This window comes from Chlorocebus sabaeus, chromosome 5, assembly GCF_047675955.1.
Source record: "Chlorocebus sabaeus isolate Y175 chromosome 5, mChlSab1.0.hap1, whole genome shotgun sequence".
NCBI classification, from domain to species: domain Eukaryota; kingdom Metazoa; phylum Chordata; class Mammalia; order Primates; family Cercopithecidae; genus Chlorocebus; species Chlorocebus sabaeus.
Genome location: NC_132908.1, coordinates 53,249,035 through 53,271,978, shown reverse-complemented (window position 1 = coordinate 53,271,978; position 22,944 = coordinate 53,249,035). Strand labels below are relative to the sequence as shown.

General features: G+C 46.2%; 1 protein-coding gene across 2 annotated transcripts in view; it reads right to left on the bottom strand.

Moving 5' to 3' along the window:
- Positions 1 to 22,944, bottom strand: part of GNAO1 (G protein subunit alpha o1) — a 167,460-nt gene that overhangs the window by 119,408 nt on the left and 25,108 nt on the right. The window lies entirely within an intron of this gene.

Genomic DNA, 22,944 nt, shown 5'->3' with positions numbered 1-22,944 from the left:
TCCCACTCTGTGGGTTGTCTTTGTACTTTACTGATAATATCCTTAAAGCAGCAGTCCCCAACCTTTTTGGCACCAGGGGCCAGTTTCATGGGAGACAATTTTCCATGGACTGGGGTTGGGGGGTACGGAATGGTTTCAGGATGACTCAAGTACATTACATTTATTGTGTACTTTATTTCTATTATTATTACATTGTTACATATAATGAAATAATTATATAACTCACCATAATGTAGAATCAGTGGGAGCCCTGAGCTTGTTTTCCTGCAACTAGATGGTCCCATCTAGGGATGATGGGAGACAATGACAGATCATCAGGCATTAGATTCTTATAAGAAGCATGCAACCTAGTTCCCTTGCATGCACATTTCACAACAGCATTCCCATTCCTATAAGAATCTAATGCTGCTTCTGATCTAACAGGAGGCAGAGCTGAGGCGGTAATGGGAGCAATGGGGAGTGGCTGTAAATACAGATGAAGCTTTGCTCACTCACCTGCTACTCATTTCCTGCTGTATGGCCTGGTGGGTTCCCACCAGTCTGTGGCCCAGGGGTTGGGGACCACTGCTTTAAAGCATACAATTTTTAAATTTTGATAAAGTCTAATTTATCTATTGTTTTTCTTTTGTTGCTTATGATGTTTTATTTAAGAATGCTTTGCCAAAGTCATGAAGATTTACCCCTATGTTTTACAGTTTTTATTAAGTCTTTGATCCATTTTGAATTAATTTTTGTATATGGCATGAGATAAGGATCCAAATTTATTCTTTTCCCTGTGGCTATCCAGTTGTCCCAGTACCATTTGTTGAAAACACTATTCTTTCCTCACTGAATGATCTTGACATCCTTGTCAAAGATCAGTTGGTCATAGATGTATAAGTTTATTTCTGGACTCTCAATTCTACTCCATTGATCTAGATGCCTATTCTTTTGCTAGTACCATGTTGTATTGATTATCATTGCTTTGTAGTAAGTTTTGAAATTGGGAGGTGTGAGTCCTACCTTATTCTTCTCTTTCAGGATTGTTTTGGTAATTCTGAATCTCTTGAAATTCCATTTGAATTTTAGAATCAGCTTGTCAATTTCTACAAAGAAGGCACCTGGGATTCTGATAGGGATTAATCCGTTCAATTTATAGATCATTTGGGGGTGAATATTCAATAAATATTAACTTTTTTTTTATCTTCTTCCTTCTTCTCCTCCCCTTATTACTACCACTACCACTATTACCTTTCAGCATTATGAGAAGTAAATGACTCAGGTGAAGTGCCAGAATGCAGTGAGAGTCCAATGCATGTTTGCTATTAGCATTTCTGCTATCACTGCTGTGCCCCAGAGGCTGTCCTGGGCTGGCAGGAGAGTGGGTTGAATGAATGACATAGCACTCCCTAACTCTGGCAGTGACCACCCTGGGATTTAGCCCTTTTCCAGGTACAGGGCTTCTGAGGCCAGGACTTTTCATCTTCCCAGTGTAGCTTTCCATTGCAGCTCAGGCCAGTTTCTGCCAGCAAGCAGCACAGCTTCTCTGCTCATGCCCAGCTCCCACAGGCTTGTAACTGGGAGCTCTTCGTGAGTGGTATAAACATAAACTCAATCAAAATACCTTCTCAAACGCCTTGTCACGAAGGGACACTGGACTGCAGGATACGGAAAGCAGCAGGTCTGGTTCAGCATTTCTCAAACTTGAGTCACTCAATGATTACCCTCATGATTTTTGGCCATAGTCTATACCATTATGCTTCATTTGCTTGGTAGTTTAATTCTATACACTGGAAATAAATATTATTATTATTTGTTATTATTTAAAAAGGAAATTTTACATCATTGCCTTAAATGGTATCACCTGCTTTAAATAGGAGATAACCACAAAAACAAATACAATGCAAACAAACCTATAAAAGACTCCTGTTTCAAAAGACTGGCAAACTTTAGAGGGATATTAAGCCATCCTAGTGCCCAATGGAGACTCTCTCCACAACTCGATGGGAAGCACTGGAAGAGAACTAAAAGGGGCTCACTTCCCCTCCTCAGTGACTGAGTGGCATGCTGTGTGCAATCAGTGCTGCATCGCTAGTGCCGCACATGAGCCTGACAGGGCTTGAGATGTGATGTTTCACTCCCCAGCACTGCTACTCATTCACGCTGGCCTTCCCTGGATAGCAGTGGGACTCACAACACAGGCTCCCAGCATCACTGTGCCCCTCAGAGTGCCCTGAACTGGTTGGGAAAAGTTCCATAGGGGCAGCATCAGAGCACTGCAAGGCCTGTGGCAAAGAACTGCATGTTCCCCTTAGGCTGCAGTGGCAGGACTGCCTGGTTCTCAAGGTCCCACTCCACAAAGCAGGAAGTAGAGCCTGGGCCACCAAGTACACAGAGAGTACAGAGCCCTAGAGAGAGCCGGATGGTGCTGATGCCACCTCCTGGAAGGCGGACTCGTCCCCCTGGAGGCATCCTGGACTTGACCGTCATTCCCTTGGCTTCTCCCTGCCTTCTCCTTCTCCATAGGGGTGGGCTTCCCGAGCTGAGGTAAATCAAACCATATCCCACAGAGTCTCATCCTGTTCTAGTTTTATAAGCATCCTATGCATTCTGAGGGGTGACCGTGCATGAGGAGAAACACCCCAGCCCGCTCTATAGCTCACAGGTGTGTCACCCTCAGTGCCCAGCTATGAGGCACCCTGAGCCTGGAGAGGGAGGGGAAATCTAAGACCAACCAATTAAACCCAAATCAGACTATGGAGTTCCTCTTGAGATCCTGTGTAGGCATTACATGGAGGACTTGGCAAAGGTTGAGAGAAATGGGAAAAATTAGATTCTGATAGGAGGCTCAGATAAAAGTTCAAGACAACAGAATAAATGCTGTCAAACTGACAAGCTCAAATGTATACACATATGGGACCCACCACTCAATAAAAGCATTAAACAGGGCCATGGTTCAAAAACCAAGCAGTTCTAGGAAAGATGCTGAAAACTGCTGTCACCCTGGGATATGAAGTTCCTGGTGTTCACATTGCCTCCTCAGCCAGATACCAGAGGCAAGGCACCAGCACGGGTGCCCAATGACAGTTTGCTAAGCTGAATTTGGATGTGGGGAGGCAGAAAAAATCCCTCCATGACCATACAGACAAGCATAGTGCAGGGAACGGTGTCTGCACGAGCCTGCCTCTAACCACTCCCGAGCCCTCTACACACTGAGCTGAGACCAATGAGAGGACACTTCCCTGGGGGCTGCTGAGGTGGCTTTCAGACACACCTGAGGAAGAGTTCCCATCTCCATTACACTGGGGCTGACTGTGTCCCCATCCTAAATCCCGGGTGTGTTATGTGAAGCCTCCTGCTTCTTCATTTTCCAGACCACCTACCCATCCAGTCATCTCCTGTGGCCCCAGAAAACAGCTGCAAGTTGTTCTTCTGACTGAAAAGCCTGACCTATGAGCATCTTTGTGGAGACAGGACTCCCTTTTGAATGGCTCAAGGATAGTTGCTGAGACCTGCACTCCCTACCCCAAGGTAATGCCATAGCCTCTGCCCAGCAGCCTGGACTAAGAGAAGCCATGTGCTATCTCTATCTTTAGTGAATAACTGGCAGTCCTATTCATCCAGCTTGGGAAGGACAACCATAGCTGAGGCTCCAGTGATAACAATGACATTTACAAGGATCTAGTGTGTGGATTATGTGAAGTGGTTGCCACATTTGTCAATATGCTCTGAATACAGAAATTCTTAAATTTTCCTCAGAATCATAAACATTAAATGATTATTTCTACAACTCATCACTGAAATAATTCCTCATTAGAACCTGAAGAATGTGATGCCTCAGCACCTACAGATGTAGGCTCCAAAAGGGTACAGACATTCTCATGGGGTGGTGCCTTGTCAGTCTCTGTGCCCTCAGCAGCTGGGAACAGGGCCTGACCAGTATGTCCCTGGAACCCTCTCTGTCCCTGGAAAGTTTTTCCCAACTGCAGGAAGTCTAGGCTGGGGAGGCAGACAGTGACCCAAGTGGCCTTTTGTTAAAGCAACTAATTACTAAAGGGAGTTTTATTAAAACATAAGTCTTTTTTCTCTTTTGAGACCACCTATTTGGGGCTTGTAAGTAGCATCAATGCAACTTTGCATGGTTTTCCTGGTGCCAAAGCTGGTGGGCATTTTACAGAGCTAGGCTCTACCTTGGCAATGAGTTGGCTGATGAACTGGGCACTCATAATCACAGCTAAAGCAGGAAGGGTCTCAGGCAGAGTGCCTGTGACGGGCTAGTGCAAAACTTACATCAGTGCTCAAGATGTGAGTCTGTGATGTGACAGTAAAGTGTATTTTCTATTGTCTCCATCTCTGATGGTACGGAGAAGGGCACAAAAGGAAAAATCTTCCAGAGATTTACAGAGATGTCTGCAGGGCACAAAGTGATATGCAATTATATTTGTAGATATGGGAAAATGTTAAGAGCGTACAGTGAGAGTAAAGAGGGGCAATAAAATTATGTGTTCAGTTTGATACTAGCTTTTGTTTAAAAACACATACACATGCATTGAAAGAAGTCTAGAAACATATATACCCAAATAGGAATTATTATTTGCTCTGAGTAATAGAAATACAGGCTATATTTATTTTCTTCCATTTTAAAGTCTGTATATCCTACACTACCTATGAGAAATAAGCATTAATTGTGTAACAAAATTATTACTTTAAAAAATGCATGTGTGGGAAGCACATGCTATGCCAATGGGCCTGAGTCTACTGCTGTCTGCCGTGTACCCTGCAGCGTGGAAAGAGATCAGGAGTGGAGGCAGACTTGAGGGGGAACAATTGCTCCCCCGAGCCTGTTTTCTAAAAGAAGTGTCTTTTCAACAAATGTTCTTGCAGCATTGGGGTGGCCACCACCATGCTGACATTATTAACATGAAAAAACAAAGTTAACAGGGTGGGGAGGAAGACTCTGTGACTGTGGCATTGTGGTCATGTGCTTGTCCCCCACTCTCCAATCTGGTCTCAGCCCCAAGGTGTTAGAACCCGCTGTGCCTCTGGCCGCATGCACAGGCAAGACTTGACTGCAATCAAGGATAGTTGTGTGCCTCCAGCCTTCAGGAAAGGGTGCAGTTTTCTGGACTAACAGCGAAGAGAAGGAGTAGCCAACCTTGCTCCAATGCCAGGCCCTGTTGGTACCTCAGAGGCTGTCACAGACTGGGGGAAGCCTGATCCTCTTGGTCCCACATTTTGAAAACCTCATCTGGTGGCCAGATATCAGGAGGATGCAGCAGACCTGCTGAAAAAAAAAGTCATCCCACAGATGTGTGTGGGGCGGGTGGGATCTGTGATGGGACCCATGATGGAGACCCTCTGTCACAAGCATCAGCCCAAGCACCTCCTTTCACCCTCACTTCCTCAGAATATTGTAAAATGTATGAAATAATGCTGCTAGCCCAAAGCTTTGAGAAAGATAGAGAATGAAGTTTATATCATGGCTGCTTATGGATCCCACAGAAGAAACTGTACAAGTGGTACCCCAGGAACCTAGATACTAACTCGGGTCTTTTATCCATTGCCAGCTGGCCTTGCAACGTGCAGCTGCTAAACAAACAAAAAAGAATTCACATTTTCATTTAGATGACTTTGTGCTTCATAATGTGTCCATTTTTTTTTTTTTCTGGAGCCAGAGTGTTTGTTATTTCTTTGCAATTTCAGAAGTTATGAAATGATTCATGGTTTTGTTGGAGCTGAAGTCAACCAAAACCATTCATAATTGTGAACAATCTCTGTTATTGTTAGAGGGAAAACGCCAAGGCATCTGTGCTTCCCAAAAACACATGGGGGGAGAATTCCAGTTTGGAAATGGACCGGCTGTGTTTTTCCCCCTAGAGTTAAATTTATACAGAATGATTTCCAGGGAGATGGCTGTGTTCTTCTGGTTGCAGTAGTGGAGTGGCCACCAGAAAGCATGGTTTCTCCTCTCTCCTTCCTCTCTTTCCTCTTTCAGATGCAGGCATCCCTGTGGCATTGCTCTGTACAGCTGTAGTTACTCATTAAATGTCTGTCTCCCCTGCAAGAGGAGGGGTTCATGAAGGTAAGACCACATCTATCTTACTCAGCTCCAATATTCAGCTCCATGTCAGGTACATAGACGGTGCTTAACAAATATCTGTTTAACAAATGACTGCATAAACCACACCAGCTAATGTTATTACTCTTTAGTCTTTTGATTCTTCATATTCTTGATACCATATTAATTTGCACTGGTTGATAGCATGTATAATTATAAGAGAGATTTACCTGAAAACAAAAGAATAAAATACTGATAGTAAATATTTTTTGAGTACTTATTTTGTGCCAAACACTGTGCTAAGTACTTCAGGTACAGCATTCCACTTAATCCTCACAAAAATTTTATGACCTAAGTTCTATTATAACTCTCCTCTTACAGATGAGGCCAATGAGGCACAGATAAATTAAGTAAACTTATCCAGGATCACTCAGCGTAAGTGATGAAGCTAGACACAGATATCCAAACGCACAATCCTACATGCTCCTGGGACATGGCCCTTGGCTAAAGCACTTCTGACTGCCATTTTCAGAATGTATTCAGAATCTGAAAACTTTAAATGGCGGTGAGACTTTGTTTTCTCTTGGTGAGTCTGCCTTTGTGTTCAAAAGTCCTTCAGAGCCATAGGTATTTGGTAATTACAGAGGATCACTGCGTTTGGAAACAAAGTGCTGGTGTAACCATAATGCCATGAGAACAATTTGCTCTGGTGAGCCATGGACTAGCTTGGAAAGGTCACTCTAGGAAAGACGTAACATAGTAGAGTGAAACGGGCACTGGACTGGAGTCAGGTTTTTTTGCAGGGTGACCAAAGACTGGTACTTTGTCTCTCTGACCTTGGCCAATATGAACTGACTGGGTTGGCCTAGAACACTGAGGTTCAGACTTATCTGGAAGTCATACCTGGAAATGTCTAAAGCTCCTAAGAAAGCCACCTCCACTTTCCCTTTCTGTCTTCTAATCTACCTCCCAGGGCCAATTCTATAGATTCAAACTGAATGATTTCTTTCTCTCTTTCTCCGTCTCTCTCTCCTTCTGTACGTGTGTGTGTGTGTGTGTGTTTTGTGAAGGGACTAGAAAAGATACAGTTAACCCAGGCTCTCTTTTCCCCAACACATCTACTTTGAAACTCATGCCTAAGGTTCAATTCTGCAATTTAAACTTCAGCCAGAATTGCCCACACCACTCACTTCTTCTCCCTCATAGTAGACCAATGTGGACTTGCCAGCAAAGGTCAACTGGTTCACCATCTTTAGGAAAGATCTAGGAAGCAATGATGGGAGAACATGTCTCTTTACCTGAGAAGTGAAACCAAGAATGACTGCCTGAACTTGAGTGGAGACCTGGTGCCCAGCTTCTCCAAGTCAAAATAGGCTATGACTCAAAGAATCACCACCTCAGTGAAAACAGGAGAGCCTTGATTCCTTTTTGTGAAAATTTCAAATGATAAAGGTCCAAGTCATGTACATAAAATGCCCATCTACCAACTTCCACCACTCCATTTCCCTTCCTACTTCACATAGAGCCATGAAATCCACGCATGTCAAATAAATAAGATAAATATCTTATCTCCTGCCAGAATCATGCATATTCATATTAATCCAAAGGGCAAGTGGCTACCTACAAGCCAGGCCACTCTCTTAGCTCCCAGGCAGGGCTGGGTGATCCCAGCAGAGTAAGGACACAGAGGCTGCTGGCTGCACAGCAGGACAGTCCTGAAAGATTATCCAGGGAGGCCTGGGAGGACAGGACACACTCTGCATTTCCACCAAAGTCCCATGTTAAATGCAAGCCTCCCTCTCAGTGGGCATTCCCCTAGGAGCACTGCCTTTAGGAACCACCGTCAGATTGGTGTGTGCTCTCAGGGGATGTTAAGGAGACCTGACCAGGCAGGTGCCAGGAGCCAAAGGGAAATGGTAGACAGGCACAGGCTGCAGTAGGGGAGCCCCTCACCTGGACTGCATAGTGTCCCACTGGCCTTCAGTTCTGCTAGCTCTACCTACCTCCTTGTAATCCCTGCGGCATTCAGCTTCCTCATCTGTTGATGGGCTGGGCTACATGCTGTGTCTAAGCTTCTGTCTTCTTTAAGATTCTAAATCTCTATCAAGTTTCTGGGTGATCTGAGTGGACTGAGTCACCTGCAATCAGAGGGAAGTCCTGCAATCTCTCTGAGGGAGTCAAATGCTAGAAGACATAACTTGTCTCAATCATCAGCCTTCAAGGGGGCATGAGCTTTATATGCCATGCCCCTTCCTTCTCTTCCAATGGCACCCTCAGAGTTGTGAGCTGTGGCTAAGCATCTCTGCCTGGTCAGCAAATAGGTGTCTTTTGCAGAACTCAAGTGCCACAGCACCTTATTTAAACTCCCCAAGAAGCTGTGGGGTGAGAAAGACATAGATAGCATTTTCACAGGCAGCTGGTGGCTCAACATTAACTAGCCAGATGCAGTGTAGCTCCCAGTGGCCACACACTGCCCACCCCTCAAGTGAAACAGATTCTCTGGCCCAGGCAGATGACCAGGGGGACAGAGATAGACTGTTTTCCTCAATTTTTAATGCCAGAATGTTTTCTCTTGGAGGATCTTTGAGTTGGAAAGGGCCCCCTGCACGACCAATGTGGTCACTGGAACAGGAGTTGGGAGGGACCAGAGGGGAAGGGGCTGGTCCCATTCTGAATCACACTCCCTCAAAAACGCCTGTACCCTCAGAGAAGACTCCCTGGATTTGAGAAGCAAACAACCCAGGGACTGGGGAAAATGGAAGCTGCAGAACTGGAAAGCTGGGTCAACTGTGAAACAGTTCATGGGTTCATGCAGACTTTCAATGAGCTCTCCTCAAACTGGCTATTAGAGCCTCCTGGGCAAGGCTGAGGAACTGCAGCCTGGCTGAATCGCAGCTAAACCCTCTTTCCAGCTGCACTTCCCTAAAGACAGTATTCAGCTGCAGGCCTCGAGCATGTCTGTCAGTCCCCTCTTTGGAGATCAGTCTGAACTGCCCCACTCCACCAACCATGAGTACCCCCAGCCTAAGGGCATTCTGGTCAGAGGGCCAAGGCCATGAGCCTGGCTGGCTGCACAAGTGTTTGCTCAGGCCTTTCACATTCCCTAGGCTGGTGGCTACTGGGTTTTCCTGCCAGAGAGAGGTTGAGACAGGTAGACTCACCTTGGAGTGTCACCTCCTACCTGCAGCCAGACCAGGAAGGTTGGGCACCTAGGGCCACTCACAGTCCTTAAAAATAACTAACGCTGGCTTCTTTAGGAATATAAACAAAGTGGGTGTGGGTGTTTGGGTGAACACACTGCCAAGGAAAGAAGTGAATCAACCTCCCAGCTTAGGAGCCTCAGGCAGAGATGAGGTTACTGAAGGCAGAGAGGCTAGGGCCAAATCAATATAATGCTTCCCAGCAGAGCTGGGTCAGCACAGCATCTGGGCTGTTTATTTTGGTCCAGTGACTTGGTTATATTCCCTCAAGAGAAGGTAAAATCAACATCAGCAGGCCTAGGGTTCACATGCCATTATGTGGTGCCAACCCACAGACAAGGGGACATGGAGGCTTTGGGGAACAAGAGTGTCAAGGTGGCCAAGGGGCCCTCAGTCTGCCTCAGACACCTAGAAGCACTTCCCCTTCAAAAGCAGCTCCATGGGCAGCATCTTCACTGGGAGGCTCCAAGGGTAAATGGTGGCAACTCTCATGCTGGCAACTCTCTGGCTGGGCAGACACAGGCCTGCGTGTAGTAACCAGGAATAGAAATCCACAAACTTGGAACCTTGAGACCTGAAACATTCAGATGACACCATCACCTTCCAGGAAATCACCTCATGCTCTGCTTCTGAGTTCCACACCATGACTTGCATCCTCTTGGGCACTGGCTTCTCATTCATACACAGAGAGGACACAGCACAGGAAGCGAAAGCCTTGGCCTACAGCAAGCAGCTCACTTTTAATCTGGTGCCTTCTCTGCTGGAATCTGACTCTCAGAAACGTGTGTTGCTCTCCATACATAGAAGACCTTCCATTCATTTTCTCATTCACTCATTCATCCAACCAAACTAAGCACTACTATGTGCTAATCCCTGTTCTAGACACTGGGGCATGCAAATAGTGAACAAAACAAAGTCACTGCCTACATAGAGCTCTCATTCTATGATAATAACAGTAATAGGTAAGTATTGGCTTTGTACTGGACCCCATTCTAAATGTTAAACACAGATCTCATATAATCCTCAAAACAATTTTAGCCAGGTACTATGAGCACTCTGTTTTACAGATGAGGAAACAGACACAGCTAGATTAAGTAATGATTCCTGGTGATGGCAGGATTCAAATCCATTTAGTGTAATGATACTCCACCTTCCAAGCTACACAAGTGTCATAGATGCATTTTCCTTATGGTGAAGTCCTTCTGGCCTGTCTTGAAAGCCATTTGAGTAAGGGGCATGTTTTGTTGTACTCACAAAATGGAAATAGCCTATAGGCTCTTAGAACAATAAAAACAGAATCACAAGGTTATAAAGAAGAAGAGATGTCTTCGTGAAGCTGTCTTTTGTCTTTCTGGTTATAAGAAGTAAAAAGTTAGTTGGAGGGCACTTCACCCCAACCCCTTTTGAGGAAGCCTATTATATGTCATGTTTTTTTCCCAATGTATTTTATACTGAAATAACAAAAAGCCATAACTGTATAAAATGAAAAGTAAGTGCTGAGTACTCCCTTGTGTGAGTGGTCTGTTGGGTCTGTGGTTGGAGGAAGACCAGTTCTGTGAGAGGCCAATAGTTTTTTCATGCAAAAAGAGTTCTGAGGTCAAACAAGTGTGGGAAACTCTGAATTACACAAAAAGAGCTGTTGGATTTTTCTTAATTATAGAACTTCTCAGAGCCTTTAATATGCTAAAGTCCACTGTGTCTCTCCAAGAGTTTTTGTAGCAGGCAGCATTTTCTACACTTGCCTGACCTTACAACTCTTTTGAGGGGAGGTATAGAACACAAATTTAAAGCTCACAGAACCAGAATTCCAAAGGATATGAACCTGGGAAATGCCTGATTCATTAGAACCACTCTCTCTAGACAGAAATACTATTCATCTTACTGGGTGCATTTCTGAAGATCCATGAACTTCTCAGAGCTACAAGGCTCAAGAGGGTCAGTTATGTTACAGCAAGCATTAGGAAGCTCTTGTTAAGCTTTTGTGGATTTTTTTTTTTTTTGGTAGGAGAGGCTGTAGGATGGAGGATGCATCAAAAGACGAGCAATAGTAAAGAAAACATTTTAAAGCAGATATCCGTCAACGTCTTGTTATGTGTCCTTAGGTAGGTCCTTTACCCTCTCTAGGCATCAGTCCCACTTGCCCATCTGCAATAAATGGGAATGGACCAGATGGTCTGGGCGCCCGCCGCCCCCCCCAGCCCCCACATTCTCTTTCTCTCTCCGATCTGCCAACTAGATGGGAAAAGCACTGGCAGGTGGCCACAGGGACGACATTGTCACGGAGGTGCACCTTCTCCTGGGACCAGGCTCCACCTTGCCAAGGGCCCTGTCCTGCCAGGTGGAGAGGATATTGAGCCTCAGAGGAGTACAGGTCCCTTGGGAAATACAGGTTGGACCACCAGGGAATCAAAAACCCTTGACTTCAGGTGCCAGTGCCCAATACCAAGCCTGGTGATTTTTCAAGGAATCACAGATGAGCTCCTTGAAGCAGCTCTTTTTAAACACAGCCTGCATTCAGATTTATTTAAGTGGTTCAGAAAAGGGTGCTCATTCTCTTCCTTGACCGCATACATCCCTCCCACTTTCCCAGTTCTCTTAGTCCCTCCCAGTTGTCCCCCCCAGCTCCTCCCAGTTGTTCCACTCTCTCTCTAATCCCTGCTCACAGAGAACAAGCCAGGTGCTGGGGACAAAGACCCGGACCTGGCTCGCAGGGAACATATATTCTAGAAAAGGAAAAGAGAAAATGAACAAATGAATAAAGGAAAAGTGGTAATAAATGAAGAATTAAGCAGAGCATGGGGGCAGCAAGTGATGAGGACTGCTATTTGAGACAGGGTGTCACGGAAGGCCTCTCGGAAGAGGTGACATTTGGGCAGAGCCCTGAATGGAGTTCTTTTCTTGGGTAAGGATGAGTGTGCTCTGAGCCTACCCCACGGTGGATTTCAGAGGGCTGGGGGATGAGTTGCCAGTCAAGGTCTGGACCTGGCCACGGGGTAGGCTGGGCTGAGTCTGAGCATGGACCAACAGAGTCTTTCACATAAAGCATAAGCCACACTGCCCAGGTAATGATGTCGTCCTGTTTTGGGACTTGTACATCCTCATTCTCCTCATCTCTTCCTCTCTTTGGGTCCTGGCTATATGACATACCCACAAGGTGGGGATTAACTAGGTAAGAAACGCTGAACAAAGCCTCAGCTGTTTCCTGACCGGGACAGACACCCAGGGCACCAACTCCACAGCCCTGGGCTGAGAGGCTGCAGACTGACAGAGCACAATGGGGTGCAGCCTCCCTTTCTGTCTTTGGGCCTCAGTTTCCTATCTGAGAAATGCAAGGTGCTGGATGGTCTCTAAGAGCCCTTCCAGTTTTAAACCACACATGACTTTGGACATGCCTGAACTCAGTTTCCAGGAAGAGGAAAGCAAAGACACAAAGCCATTATCCATGAGTCAATGGAAATCCTGGAGCCTAGACCCCTACATTACAGAAGATGCTCAGAAACCCAGTCACTGAAGCATGAACCAGAAAAGGGGCCCTTAGCTATGTGACACCAAAGTCTGGTGGGCTGAGTCTCAGCGGTCCGTTTCACATACCACACCAGAACACAGGTTTATATAAAACAAACCATAAAGGCTATTCCAATAGCTTCAGGAATATTTCATACTCTCTGTCTCTCCCCACCCACACTCTGATTATGGATGAAGGGCAGAGCTATAAAATCTGCTGGAGAGGTAACCCCTTATCAGGGGACCAGGCGAGGCACTGTTTGCTGAAGGCCCCATTCACCCAGGTGAAGCCCTCATCCAGGCCTGAAACAACAGATGGCTGGGGCTTGGAGGTGAATGTCCCGCTTCCTCTGGACAAGCTGTGTTTGCACAGGGGGCAAATGGCACGAGATCCCACTGAGGGGCATGGAAGAGACCAGGCCCCACAGCAGCCTCCACTGTGGTCACTGTACACCAGGCTGGACAGCTCGTAGGTGCACAAAATTCACGCCAGGAGCATGCCACTCCTGCAGTAAATGCAGAGCAGCAGCTTTCATTGAATTTTTTAAAAAGTTATGTAACATAAGTGACCAAATGATCAAAAGCATCATTTTTCCTGTAAAACAAACAGGAGGAGTTTGTTTCACCATATGAAGGATAATACAGACATTCACATGGATTTTTAAAATAAAAAGCCAGATGTTAAAAAAAAACACAACTCTGGTTTGAGGTGAACTGCTTCAGGCAATGCCCTTTGACTCTCCTGGGCACACACTCACCGTCTTCTTCCACAAAAGCTACTTGGTGGAAAAGCTTGAGAAGTTCTAAGAGTGTAACAAGCTGGGATTTCTTTCATTCCACAGACACTCACTGGGTACCTGCATTCTGTTAGTCACGGTTTTAGGTACTTTGGAATTAGATACACTTGAGTTTCTGGGCCTCAAGGTTTTGTGTTTTTGTTTTGTTCTTTAATCTGTGAAATGGAGACAATGAAACTTAATCTCACTGGGTTATTGTGAAGATTAAATTCTAACTATTTGTCCGTCCATCCATCCATCCATCCATCCATCCATCCATCCATCCATCCACGAACAGTGCCTGGTTGTTAGCAGAGATTCAATTACTTATAGCTCCTGGTCCCCAGTACTTGTTTTCACAGGTGTAAAAACAACAATGGGGGCTCGGCGCAGTGGCTCACGCCTGTAATCCCAGCACTTTGGGAGGCCGAGGATGGTGGATCACTTGAAGTCAGGAGTTTGAGACCAGCCTGGCCAACATGGTAAAACCCTGTCTCTACTAAAAATACAAAAAAAAATTAGTCAGGCGTGGTGGCATGTGCCTATAATCCCAGCTACTCAGGAGGCTGAGGCAGGAGAATGGCTTGAACCTGGGAGGTGGAGGTTGCAGTGAGCTGAGATTATGCCACAGCACTCCAGCCTGGGCGACAGAGTAAGTGAGACTCTATCTCAAAACAAACAAACAAACAAAAAACAAAAACAGCAATGGTATCCGCTATACAAAGCAGATATTCCTCAAAATGATTCTGCCTCTACCCTCCAAATCCTCCTTTCAAGCATTAATGTCTTTTTCATTTCTCCTCCATTACAAAAGTTTACTAAGTAGCACTGGGTTATATAAAACAGAGTTAATTCATTCAATCAACAAATATTTACTGAGCTCCTACTATGTACCATGCACACAGCAGAGAACAAAAGAGAATCCTTGCTCTTACGGAGCATACACGAGTAAAGATAGCTAACAAACATGTATGACAACAAACCTACAAATAAACATATATATATACACACACACACGTCAGTAGCACTACGCACTTTTAAGAAATATGAACCAGGGTAAGTGAAGGGGCAGTAACAGTGGGGTGCTAATTTACATAGGGTGGTCTTAAAGTGACATTCATGCAGACCTGACAGAAGTGGGGCAGTGTGGCCAGGAGATGTGCCCACAGCATGCTGCAAGTGAGTTAGCAGAACTGGGGCTTGGAGCCAAATTTTCTGACCACGAAGCTCTTCCCATTTCCCTAGTGGGAAGCAGAGATGCAGTTACTTATAGCTCCTATTCCTGGCTCAGGGCCGGCAAGTTCAAGGTGGGGGTCAGGATCCACAGGGGCATGGAAGAAAACATCACATTTCTAATCATGATAACTTTCAGTTAACTTTTCTATTTTTCTATTTTTCTTTATGTATTTTAGTATACATAATCTAAATAAATAAATGTATATGTGTATATATATACATATACACACATATATATACACACACATGCATGTGCATATACACAGAGTTGCCAGTTCAAACATCTTTTACTAAAGAGGTACATACATGGAAATGCCAGGAGAAACCCTGCCACTCTCTGGTATGTCTCAGCCTATTCCAGTCTGGCCTGGTAGTGGCCCTGGCTAAGCCTGGGGAAGCCTTCCTCTCTGGTTGCACTTGGAACACATAACTGTGCAGACGGAGGCAGTCGGAGGCAGGCTGGCCTCCCTTTTTGGCTCTGCAAAGTGCCATCAGCCCTGGCATCATGCTCAGGGCTATCTGGTCATGCCAACCATGGGGTGACACCTTCCTGTCAATCCTGCTATGCCTCTTCAGGTAACCAAGCCCAGCACTGCCCAGGAAGGGAATGGAGGCTTCTCAGTCCAAGGGAGCCAGGCAGACACAGCCATTTATGCAGCTGTCTGCTTCTTTCAGACTACCTGATAGCAGCTTCCACTCAGCTCCAGCCACGCCTAGTAATGCTGAAGAATGCCATTAAATTGAACATATCACCAGAAGGTAGGCCAAAAGGCTGTAGACAGAAAAACAATGCCTCCAAGCCTCATTATGTTAGCAAAATAATAACAATATTACCAGGGAAAATAATACCAATAAAGCCAGGGAAAGAGGTGGGATTGTTTCAGTATGTATAGAATCGGAAAGACCACAATTCTTTTTTTTTTTTTGAGACAGGGTCTTCCTCTGTCACTCAGGCTAGAGCATAATGGCACTGTCACGGCTCACTGTAGCCTTGACATCCTGGGCTCAAGTGATCCTCTTGCCTTGGCATCCCAAAGTGCTGGGATTACAGGCATGAGCCACTGCGCCTGGTCAAAGACCACAGCTCTTACCGTTGAAGCACAATGATGTCTTACGTAGCTGGCAGTGGTCAGGAAGGGAGCAGTAGAGAGTGCAAATCAAATGCACCCCAGGCCCCAGTGACCGGCTCAGGCCTGCAGACAGGGTGGGAACCAGGTGCTCACTCCCTGAGGTGCAAGGATGAAGCCAGGAGCCCGCCTGTGGAGGCCACTACACCTGGGCTCCTCTAGAGCAGGGGACACTGGATGCCTCCTGAGCCAAGCAAGTGTCATGTGTGTCAGATGGGCAGGTGGTGAGACAGCAGGGAATGGAGGAGCCCAGGAGCAGCGGCGGGGCTGTGCAGACTTGTCTAAAGCCATTACATTTCTCTCTTTCTTCTTCTTCTTCTTTTTTTTTTTTTTTTAAACACACACCACATGGGCCAATAAAACAAAATGAAACAAATAGTTTCCCTTCCCCACCTTCCTCTTTCTCTACCTGCCACACCCCTTAAAAAACAAAACCACACAACACATCAAAGGGCAGAGTCTGGTCTCTGAGCAACCATTCTGTGATTACTTCTCTGGTAAAAAGGCTGTTCCAAAACGTCCTAAAGACCCCCTTTTAAATCCCAAAAACGTAGCATCAAGCTAAGAGTGGGATGCTTTCTGGAGGGCAGTGTGGGTAATGATTAGGCTGTTGGGGCAGGGTCAGACCCAACTAAGTTCAAATCCAGCTGTGTCATTTACTGATTGTACAACCTTGGTTAAGTGTCTTGGTCCCTTGCATCCTCAGTTTATTGTTCTGTGAATGGAGAAGAAACCACCAAATTCATAGTTATTGAAAGGACTGACACTTAAATGACATAAAGGATGCAAGTGCCCAAAACTTATAAAACAGATATCTAATGTGTATTTAAAAATTAACATGGCCAGAGCAAAACCATTTTTTCCTGCCACTGCCCCAGGCTCGCCCTTTCCACCTCTAGTCTTTCCTACCTCAGTAGACAGCATCCCCATCTGCCCAGGTGCTCAGACCAAAGCCATGGAATGCTCTTCAGTCCTTCTTGCTTCTATCTTCCATGGCCTGACCCAGTGGTGTGCTGGAGTGGGCTGCACCAGCTCATGAGAGCTAACTTCGCATCACTCACTGGCCAGATGGGTAGCTTGAAACCAGCCGTGGTGGGAATATTACACCACAGAAACTGGCAAGCTCTACCAACAAGGGCCTCCCTCCCACCCTTGGCTGGTTTACCAGCACACCACTATCCTAAAATAAGTAGGCCCTATTGACTCTAATTCCAAAATACTGTCTGATTCCAATAATTTCTCACTGCCTGCTGCCACAACCCTGGTCCCAGTTACCACCATCTTTCACCCAACTGAAAGGCTATGATGCCCCCTCCTTGGTCTCCCTGCTCCCTCTCTTGCCCCTCCACAGCCCATCCTCTACACAGCAGCCACAACAAACTCAAAGTAGAAGTCAGATCATCTCTTTCCTAATTAACTCCCTCCAATGGCTTCCCCGCACATTCAGGCTCACCACTGGCTCTGTCTTTGTACTGTCTTTGTACTCCCGTTCCTTCTGCTTAGAAAGCTCTTTCCCCAGACCTTTCCATGGCTGCCCCATTCTCATCATTTGCATCCTGGCTGAGATTTCATTCCTTCAGGAAGTTCTCCCTGCCTACCTTAGCTAAAGTAGCTCCCCAGCTATCCTCCACCACATTCTTCATGGCACACAGTGCTGGCAATGATCTCATTTAGTTCATTTTGTGTGTTTCTCCGTGTTCATGAAGCTAGAATGGCAGTTCCCTGAATGAGGTATATCCCCAGTGACTAGAAAAAGCACACAGAAGACACTCAATAAATGCTTACTGTCTTACTAATGGATGGGGCTACGATTTCTCTGCCATGTTTTACTGATTCCCTATCTGCTAGAATGAACTCCATCCTCCCATTAGAAGGCAGAGAAGATGGCTCCAGCCCCATCAGATCTCGACAGAGTGCACACACCCAGAAGTTGACTTGGCAACTGAACTAAGCTCATATTTAACTAGCTAGAGCCCAAACAATTTATGCTAGTTCCCTCCGGGTGACCAGGGAGAGTCACCACCTCCCAACTTCCGTTTTCTCTTCTATAAAACTGGGCAAATCATACCTGCAGTAAACCATGGTAAGCAAGGCACAAAAGTGCCAAGCCTGGAGCTTGTATGTAGTAGGAACATGCATTAGCTCCCCTTCCCAGGCACCACCCATATGTTCCATTCCTCCACTCAGTTACCTGGTAACCCTGACATCATGACACTTGGCATTTCTTGCCTAGGAAAACAAATTCAGATTTTGCTCAATCCTCCTCAAACAAATAGACAACGAAGCCCTGATTCCAATGAGACAGCATAAATGCCACGTGCTGCTCTACAGAGATATAATGGCTTTTCCTGTGGCTGCCTCGTGTCAGGGGCAGCCTAGCACAGCAGAGGTACTGGTCAGCACCCTGTCCTGCCTTAGCTGGCTCCCATGGAGATGGGGGACACTACCAGCTGTCCAGAAAGATTTCACTGGCTGCCAAGTTGTGTTCAGCCTCAGTGGAGCCAGAAGCCCTTGGAATAACAGCACAGCTCTGTCCCCAAGGCTGATGTGAAAGTTTTTGAACCATCCTCTGAAGGGCACCTGAAACCAGGATTGGTTGAGACCTTAAAAGTGTCTAGATGGGCTACATATGAAGAAATTAGTTCCAAGGAGCCAGATGGCCCTAAATACCACAAAGCCATAAGTGTAAATGGGCAGACTAAAACCCAAGTCCTGGGCCGGGCACGGTGGCTCATGCCTGTAATCCCAACACTTTGGCAGATCACTTGTGGTCAGGAGTTCGAGACCAGCCTGGCTAACATGGTGAAACCCCACCTCTACTAAAAATACAAAAAATTAGCCAGATGTGGTGGTGCACGCTTGTAGTCACAGCTACTTGGGAGGCTGAGAGAGGCACGAGGATTGCTTGAACCTCGGAGGCAAGCTGCAGTGAGCTGAGATCACAACACTGCACTCCAGCCTGGGTGATAGAGTGAGACTCTGTCTCAAAAAAACAAACAAAAAACCCCAAGTCCCCCATCTATGTCATGCAGCCTTAGGTCAGAGCAGAAGGGATTAACATGGGCATGAGTGGGCCATGGGCATCTGGCTGTTGCCCTACTGGGGAGCAGCCTCAGGAGTTCTAGAGATGCCTGAGAATAAGCTTTAGATAGGCCTCTGCAAAGGCCACCACAGGAAGAAAGGGCAGGACTCTCACTCTTCTACTGAGTTCCTCTGCCTGACGCTGCACCAGCAGCCAGGCCAGAATCAACACTTCTATCCTACTGGACCAGTTTCTGGCTTGGCTTAGACCACAGGATCTAGAGACCTCCACGGAAATGAATACAGCCTGCTCCAAAGGAAGACATACTGGCCAGACAGGCACTGGTCACATCCTGGGGCTCTGCACTGCCCATCTCCTAAGGCAGGCACCCTTCCCCACTGAGCCTTAGATTCCCAGGTATAAGATGAGAGGCTTGAACTTGACCTCTTCTGAGAGTCCCTTCATCTCTGACCTTCTCTGAGTCTAACAGAAGTCAGATAAGTCATTTACTCTTTTTGGTTCCCCTCATTCATTCAACATCCATTTACTGAAAATCTTTTGTGGGCCAGCACTGTGGGGGATGAAAGAGATGAATACAATGCAGTTTGTCCTTTCTCACAAGGAGTTTAAATCTTGTTCTTCAGGTGAGTTACTCAAAGTCTTAAATTTCAGTGTCCTCAACCGTAAAACAGGTTTGATAATAACTCTCACAGCTAACACCAACTAAGTATTTACCAACATTCCAGGTGCTCTGAGGGGTTCCACGTCCCACCCTCATAACCCCAAGGTGGGTACCATCATCTTCCCCTCTTAAACCAAGAAGTCAAGCAATTCCCTAGATCACTGTGATGAGCAGAATAATGCCCCCTCCCCCGACAAAGAGGTCTACATCCTAATCCCTGGAACTTTACATGGCCAAAGGGACTTTGCAGATGTCATTAAGGTTATGAGATGTGGAGATTATCCTGGATTATCCGGGTAGGCCCAATCTAATCACATGAGTCCTTAAAAGCAGAGAACCTTTCCTGGCTGGATCAGAGAAAGAGAGAGAGATATATAACAATAGAGGAAGAGTCAGATGTGCCTGAGAAAAACTCAATTCGCCACTGCTGGCTTTTAAGATAGAGGAGAGTGGGGGCCTCCACCAAGATATTTGGCAGCCGCCTCTAGAACCTGGGAACAGCCCTCAGTTTCCAGCCAGGATGAAAAGGGGGCTCTTACAACGGCAAGCACTGAATTCTGCCAACAATCTCCAAGAGCAAGGAACGGATGGATTCTCCCCCTAGAACCCCCAGAAGGGAACACAGCCTGCTGACACCTTGATTTTAGGCTGGTGAACTTGAATGGGGCTTCTGACCAGTAGAACTGTAAAATAATAAATCTTATTGTTTTAAACCACAAAATGTGTGGCCATTTGAAACAGCCACAATAAGAAATCCAGTTACACACCCAGAAGGTGCTGGAGCTGGGTGCTGGGGCTCTAGCACCAGGGTCCCCATATATAACACGGACACTCAACCACACTGCAAAGCTCATCTTGCAGGGTGCACGGGTGATACCATGCACCATGCCTGGGACGTGGCACTCAAAACATGCTAGCTATCATCACCAACTCATCGCCAGTCTTCACCAACTAGCAGCAAAGCCGTGTCACATTGCTCTCCCATGTGTCAAGGGAAAGGACTGGACAAAACGCTCTCCGAGGATCTGTCTCTCCTGGGTTTTTCCCTGGCTCACTGCATTTCCGCATTTCCTTTCTCACACACACCTAAGATGGAGGCTTAAGTTACCAGGCTCCAGGGTGAGCCTCAAGCCTGGAGTAGGGCTGTCAGAATTTCCTCCACCTAGTGGGCATGCTTGAGGGGTTACAATCTCATAGGGGCACAAGCTTGTATGCTTTTGTTCTGAGGAGGTCACTGACACAAGGGATCACAGGTCTCTAAGGTCTGGGGAGTGGGAAGGTATTCTAATCTAGGTTATCACATCATGCTGGTTGTAGAGGGGGCAAACCCAGGGTCCGTCCCATTATTATAAAGACACCTTTAGATGGACAGCCAACTACCTCCTAGTGTTCTACAATTTGTGGGGAGCAGGGTGGTTCTCTACCAATCTCATGGGTCTGTTGCAGAAATAATGAAAAAGGACTGCAAAGCACTTTGCAAATCAAGGAGGCTGCCTCACTTGCCCTCCAGAGCTGTGAACACGCTGCTGCTCCCTCCCTCCCTCCCACTGACATGCTCTGTTCTTAATAAGGCTCCCATAAAAATCTCTCCTGCGAGATAATCATAGACTCTCAGGGGCATGCCACTCTCAGCTGTCAGCATCACTTAGGAAGACCTTATAAAGGCTTTCTCAATCTCCTGTTCATCTCAAAGTTGAGTTATCTTAAAAACTCTGATAAATCCCATTGCGAAACTTCTGTGCTTGACTTCCAGCTCTTTTCCTAAGTTTCCCTCAACATCCCACCTAGCCTCTTGCCATCCCTGCATAGAAGCAGAGCACTGGGGTTAGATGGCTACATTCTCTCCAGACATTACTGGTTCTGGTGCTGGTTACCCTTCTCTCTGCCTTGGTTTCCCCTCCAACCCTGGAATGAAAAATCAAAGACCACAGGACATTGACACATGTACAACTTTGACTCCTGAAACAATGATGATGATGACCAGAAAAGTCACACCCATGCTTTTATCCTTGTACCCTGTGGTACAAGATTCCTTTGGAGAATTAACAACTGTTCTCAAGAACAAGACTATAATCTCATCATCTGCATCATCTGGCTTTTTATTTTTATTTATTTATTTTTTTTGAGATGGAGTCTCCTTTTGTTACCCAGGCTGGAGAGTGTGGTGGTACGATCTCGGCTTGCTGCAACCTCCGCCTCCTGGGTTCAAGCGATTCTCCTGCCTCAGCCTCCCAAGTAGCTGGGATTACAAGTGTATACCACTACGCCCAGCTAATTTTTTATTTTTAGTAGAGATGGGGTTTTACCATGTTGGCCAGGTTGGTCATGAACTCCTGACCTCAAGGGATCCACCCGCTTCCGCTTCCCAAAGTGTTGGCATTACAGGCGTGAACCACTGCTCATGGCCCCATGACTTCTTCATCTGAAATCCGTGAACACTTGAGGTAGGGTATGGCAGGTCCCGAGACTGCCTCTGGGAGACTGCTAACCCCTGTCACAGTCTGTCCATGCTGCTATAAAAAAAAAAAAAAACCTGAGACTGGGGATTTATGAAGAAGAGAGACTTATTTTCTCGCAGTTGTAGAGGTTGGGGAGTCCAATATTGAGGCACTGACATTCAGTGTCTGGTGGGGCCTTCTTGAAGCATCCTCCTATGGCAGAAGGTAGAAGGGCAAAAGGGCATGGAAGGGGTGAACTTGTCCCCTTGAGCTCTTTTATTAAAATGCTAATCCCAGGCTGGGTGCGGTGGCTCATGCCTGTAATTGCAGCACTTTGGGAGGCCAAGGCAGGTGGATCATGAGGTCAGGAGTTCAAGACCAGCCTGGCTGAGATGGTGAAACCCTGTCTCTACCAAAATTACAAAAATTAGCAGGGCGCAGGGGCAGGCGCCTGTAATCCCAGGTACTCAGGTGGCTGAGGCAGGAGAATTGCTTGAACCCGAGTGGCAGAGGTTGCAGTGAGCCAAGATTGCACTACTGCACTCCAGCCTGGGTGACAGAGTGAGACTCTGTCTCAAAAAAAAAAAAAAAAAAAAACGAAACAAAACCCACACTAATCCCATCCACGAGGGTGGAACCCTTGTGACCTAAGCACCTCCTGAAGGCCTCACTTCTTAATATTGTTGCATTAGAGATTAAGTTTCTACACGAATTTTGTAGGGGACACACATTCAAACCATAGCAACCCCCATATGCAAACATTTGTTTTTTAAATTAAAAACCACAGGAGCATTTTTCTAAGGAAATTCTTCATAGTTTCCATCAGTTTCTCAAAGGGGTTTGTGACCCAAAAGACATTAAGAACCTCAGTTTTGGACCCCAAACTTCTCCAGAAGGCTGTGAATGATTGCAGAAGAAAGTC